Source organism: Anguilla rostrata, chromosome 1, assembly GCF_018555375.3.
Source record: "Anguilla rostrata isolate EN2019 chromosome 1, ASM1855537v3, whole genome shotgun sequence".
Taxonomy (NCBI): Eukaryota; Metazoa; Chordata; class Actinopteri; order Anguilliformes; family Anguillidae; genus Anguilla; species Anguilla rostrata.
This window is the reverse complement of record NC_057933.1, coordinates 1,137,501-1,143,394: the sequence shown is the minus strand read 5'-3', so window position 1 is coordinate 1,143,394 and position 5,894 is coordinate 1,137,501. Positions and strand designations below refer to the sequence as shown.

Here is a 5,894-nt window from a genome sequence, read left to right as displayed (position 1 = left end):
GGTCCCCACGGGTTCAGCTGACAGGGCTGTCTACACTGCCTGCCCGGGCTCAGAACCTATTCCCCAGTGCCCCCCTCCCCACCCCCATCCAGCTCTCCCCAGCACCCCCCAGCACTCCCCTTCTGTCTCCTGGGTAAAGTCTCTGCATCTTTCTGCTGTGCGGATCTGCAAGCTGAAATACAACCGCTCCTCCCAGGAGAAACCGTTCTTTCTGAAGGTAAGAAGATAAAATCTGATTTAATAACGCAATTGCCTGTCAGTCAGCAGCCAGCCCCCTCCCTCCCTATCTGACACCACCAACCCCCCCCCCCCCACCCCCCCCCCCCCCGCCTTTATGAGCGAAATTCAGCCGAACACACTGATCGTGTGCCATCCTCATTTCGTCCCAGTATCCTTGATTATCCTCACTGGAGTCCCTGTTTTTTTGAGCAGGATCTCCTGAATAATTGTTTTTCTGAACTTGCAGACCCTCCCTCCTCTCTGCCTTTTCTTCGCCGTCTCTGAGATTCTTGTCAGTTTGCGCACCTGCGTATCGTCTCCATTTCTGGTTCACTAGCGCCCCCTGCTGCACGCTGTGGGAAGTGCCTCACACAGGCAGCTCTGCGGCTTCCCCTGCAGCCAGACAGAGCGACCGCTGCTTAAAGGACAGCAACACTGCAGTTTACTGCACACAGGAATTTATCAGCAAAAATGGCCCCCTATTTATAAGAAACCATTATTAAAAATTCCTGATCTTGCATACATACATATACTCAATACACAATACCTGCCCTATTCAGAGACAGACTCACACACAGCATGCATATCTCCCCACACACACTCACACACGAACACAAACACACATACATGAAGACACACTCACACTCTGAGACATTCAAACAGGCAGACGTCATCCATTTCTATTTTCTCTTCAAACACTCCACTTCATGCACCATTGGCTTCTCTCTCTCCCTCTCTCCTCTCTCCCTCTCTTCCCCTCTCTGTCTCTCCCTCCCCCTCTCCCTCTCTCCTCCCCTCTCCCTCTCTTCCCCTCTCTCTCTCCCTCTCCCTCTTCCCCTCTCCCTCTCTTCCGCTCTCTGTCTCTCTTTCCCTCTCTTCCCCTCTTCTCCTCTCTCCCTCTTCTCCTCTCTCTCTCTTTTCGCTCTTTTCTCTCCCTCCTCTCTCTGTCTGCTGGATGTATGATGGTATGAACACTCGCTCATTTAACACACCCTTCAGTGGCTTTTCTGCTCTTCATTCTTCAGTAAGAAGGACGTAGAGAGGAAGAAGAGTGGAAGAGAGAGATGAGAAACCCAGACAAGGAGAAGGAGAGGAGGGTGGAGACGCAGCGGTATTGCAAGAGAAGAGAGACAGCGATGGGGGAAAGATGGATATCGCTCTTCGCGGGCACTTATCCCTCGCTCTCTCTCTCTGAAAGTGAAAGGCTGGAATGAGTCCGCCGTCTCCTTCCTGCAGGCGCCGCCACTTCTGAAGCCCCATTCGTCAGAACCGCCGGCGGTATCTGTGCGTTATACGTGCCTCCGCCAACAGCACTCACTGTGAGCCACTCCCTATAAGGCTGTCCGCTAAATTACCCACCTGTATCTGTACATCCCAGGAGAGGAACACAGAAGCACAGACAGATAAATATATATGGGCTGAAGGGGGGGGGGGGGCAGGGGGTGGGGGAGGGAGGAGGGGTCGATATTGATAGAGTGATACAGAGGGGCGGAAGAGACAGAGATAAACACCTGAAGCAGTACTGAGGCGGAGGAAGAATAAAGTGTACAGTAAGAGCGTCAGAGATAAAAATATGAACAGAGGAACATTGAGTGAGAGATGAAAAGAGAGAGAGAGAGAGAGAACGGCGAATGAGTGACGGGGTTTGTGCTGGAAGTTGGGGGCTTGCTGTGGCCAGAGTTTCCTGCGGTCGTTCTTAGTGACCTCTGACCCCTGAGCCGAGCTCCACCTCCTGACAGAATGTGCTGCTCGCATCTTTCCCAAATGCGTACTGCATAAGGAACAGTAACACATTAACATGCACACACTCACACACTCACACACTCACACACTCACACACACACTCACACTCACACTCACACTCACACTCACACTCACACTCACACTCACACTCACACACACACTCACACACACACATACACACACTCACACACTCACACACTCACACACTCACACACACGCTCGCACGCTCTCACGCACGCACACACGCACTCACACTCACGCACATACACGCACACACACACACTCACACACGCACACACGCACTCACACCACACGCACACACACACTCACACACACACACACCCAGGCACACCATAAAAAGCGAAAGATACATCATTGAGACAGCTCTCACTTTGAAACATAAACAACGCAGAGACTTGGACTCAATCGATATGTGTCCTTCACTTTGACTTACGGCTAAATTAAAGCTTTGCTTTTTTCACAAACACAATCTGCCGAGTTAATTTTGGAGAGGGCTAAGCTGTCATCCCACATAAACAGATTTTATGGTCTGTAAAAGGCACAAACTATCATTTTCATAAAAACTATAATTATAATGTGCTCTGGATAAGTAAATAAAATAACACTGCCCTGGATTCAGTGCCCATTTGTCCTTAACTTTTGACTTACAATGAAATAGAAGTGTTTCATTTTCTTATCTTAATCAACACAGTCTGGCGAGTTCAGTAATCTCAGAAAAAAGAAATCAAACATGTCATTTACTCATAAATCAAAGTGAAAGGCCAATGCTGGCTGCACGCGGGGTGGTGTAGAATAAAGAGCTCAATGCAACTCAAAACTGGCTCAGAATAAACTTCTCCCCCCATTCCCCTCCTGCAGTGCATTCAGGCCAGTGCAGCAGGGGGTGCCCCCGAGTGCTTTGGGTCCTGCCGCGCACCCCAGGTCCGGACGAGATGGGGAGGGGGGGGGGGGGGGGGGGGGGGGCTTGTGCACTCTGAAGACCGGAGGCATTCTGGAACATTTCCCATGCTTTCCGTCTTGTTTTCGCACTGTTACTCACGTGCGTATCTATTCTACATTTTAACTCACAGGACTGCATGGGACATGATGAGGAAGATGGTGAGGATGCGGATGATGGTGAGGATGAGGGTGGTGGTGATGGTGATGCGGATGATGGTGAGGATGAGGGTGGTGGTGATGGTGATGGTAATGAGGATGAGGATGAGGAAGATGATGATGGTGGTGGTGATGATGATGGCACACACCATATTTTCCTGCCATTTTCTGTTCGGTGTGTCCACCTGCATGGTTACAGTTAGCCGAGTATAAATGCCCTGGAAAAAATGTTACCAAACCGTCTCAACAGACAGCACAAAAAAATCCCTCCAATCACATCCTCAGGAGTCATGCCACCCTGGGTTGCCAGCGCAACCTGCATGCTTACAGCTGACCCTGCTGTGGCTGCAGGCTGTGTGCTGTGTGCTGTGGCTACAGTGTGTGTGCTGTGTGCTGTGGCTGCAGGCCGCTTGCAGAGGCTCGGCTGATAGCCGCAGTGTGTTAATGCGCTGCATGCATGCAGCTGACCATGCTGTGGCTGCAGGCCGCTTGCAGAGGCTCCGCTGATAGCCGCAGGGTGCTAATGCGCAGGCCCACAGGGACGCACTGTCCCCGGGTGACAGAACACCGCTCTCTCAGGAGACCGTATGGGTCCAGTAGGCCATTTTCATCTGAGTCCTGATTTATTTATGTATTTATTTATGTATTGAGCTTTTGTTAAAGATGCAGCCTCCGACATTGCGGTGTGTGTTTGCGGGGAAGATTATCTGATGTGAATGTAAATGGAATCGTGCGGAATTTAAGATGTAAGATGCTTCGCCTGGGGACCGATTTTAATGCTGATAAAATCTATAAGCCTTATACGCAGCCATTATCCAGCCATTATCAGGATAATTAAGAGCCAGACATTCACACGCCTTCATAGCCTTCATTCTGCTTTATGAACAAAGGAGCAAACCTCCACCCCTACCCCCCCCCCCAAACCCGCCCACCGCCGTTAGACTTCGATCCGCCATCTCCTTCTGAGGGCCAGGCAGTCTTTGTGAGATCAGTCAGATATTGAAAAGAATGCGCATGAGTGTTCTTTTCAATATCCTCTCTCTCTCTCACGCTCTCTCTCTAATAAAATGATTGAAATATTGCTTTAATATTTTTCTGTTGTCGCTAGTGTGTTGTGTCTGGATCATGCGGACGTGCGTACTGTTGGGGTACACAGTGACTTTTCCTGCAGGGGGTCCCCTGACCCCTACGGACACTCTACTGCTGCTTCACTCACTTTATCCTTCTATTTATGTACTTATCTATCAGGGACAGAGGATGGGTAAAACGTTTTTTTAAAGATAAAAAAAAACCTGTTGTTTTATGGAAAAACAATACCAGTACAAAAGAAATTACATAGAAGCAAAAATGGAGTGACAAGAATATTACATTAATATCTCAATAAAAGGATAAATTACTTTAAAAGTTGCTGCTGCTTGCAGATTTTCTTTCACGCGAGTTGCTTTTTAGTTTTATTCAGAAGCTGCTGCTGCAGCCAGAGAAGCCTCAAACCTCCCCCCAGTGAGGTATTCTAAAAGCTGGCAGCCATGATTGAAAAGCTCTTCAGCATTCTGAGCACGCGACGGTGTTTTTTTATCGCTGTTTTTTAAGCACCGCGTGTCATATTTCTAAATCTCCCGCTGCTGATGTGTTCTGGCTGGGTAGCGTTTCAGTAAGGGAAGCTCTTAAAGCGATGGCAGAGCTGAAGGCCAACATTACTGCATAGAACAAAGCAAATCTCTGCTTTCCATTACTTTACGCTCAAATCACAGCCCTGGGACATTCATCACAAACGCCTTCGCTTCCCCTTCATTGATAAGATTAGGGGTTTTTTTTTTTAAATGAGGTGAGCTCTGGAAGTGCTCAGATCAGAGGAAGTGGACTTTCTGAGATAAGAAGGACCCAGCAGAGTCACCCGGCCCTCGTCTCGTATGATCAGCGCATCTCTCAGTGCGCATGAAGCCGAAGCTTCTTCTCTGATGCATCACCAAGGTCAGCGCTGCTTCCCTGCATGTCCTGCACTGTCATTAACCAATCAGAACCTGCTGTAGTTCAGAGCAGAGAGGGTTGGAGGAACACAGGAGGTGTGTGTGATCTGTGTCTCTGCCTCAGCGTGCTGATGTTCCCAGCGTTAGCGCGCTCGCACCTCACAGCCTCCCCCAGAAGCACCGCTAACGCCGCGCGGGCTGCTAGCTGCTGAACCTGGAGCTTAATTAATGAGCCACTCTGCCAGACAATGGCTCATTTCTATTTATTCTTTATTTACTCAGCGAGTAAAAGAATCCTGACTACAAAAGTGCAGAGAAAAACAGATGATAATACACAGAAATATATACAGAAATATATACAGAAAAATGAACAGAGGAGGAAAAAAAGCAGCGCTCAGTTAAAATCTCTGGCGCTCCTCCGTGCTGCGCCAGGTCTCGTGGTCGTGACGAGGTCCGCCGGAACGAATCATTCCAATTTAAGATGATTCCGGAAGCCGCTCCGGGATCGCGGCGCATGAAAGCCGTCGCTCCGCAGGTCTGGTTAAGCGTGTGTGGGGGGGGGGGGGGGGGGGCTGTTGCGAGCGGGGGTCTGAGAGCCGCTAACCCTGCGGCATGGCGACGCGGGCGCTGGGAGAGGATGGCGGCGACGCGGGCGCTGGGAGAGGATGGCGGCGGCGACGCGGGCGCTGGGAGAGGATGGCGGCGGCGGCGGCCACGATCGTGCGCGGGCGTTTGAGTGACAGCCGCGGAACAATGCAGGCGCGAGCAGGGAGGCGCAACAGGAGGGCACACAGAGAGAACGTGCCGGAATGAAACGGTTTTTACTGAAACGCATCAGCTGCACAGCTG

At 50.4% G+C, this 5,894-nt stretch overlaps 1 long non-coding RNA gene across 1 annotated transcript in view; it reads right to left on the bottom strand.

Moving 5' to 3' along the window:
- Positions 1-5,298: 5,298 nt before the first annotated feature.
- LOC135257228 (uncharacterized) overlaps positions 5,299-5,894 on the bottom strand; it is a 19,026-nt gene continuing 18,430 nt past the window's right edge. Inside the window, exon 3 of the long non-coding RNA XR_010330622.1 lies at positions 5,299-5,894. This exon is cut by the window's right edge and continues 331 nt beyond it. This is a non-coding gene — a long non-coding RNA (uncharacterized LOC135257228).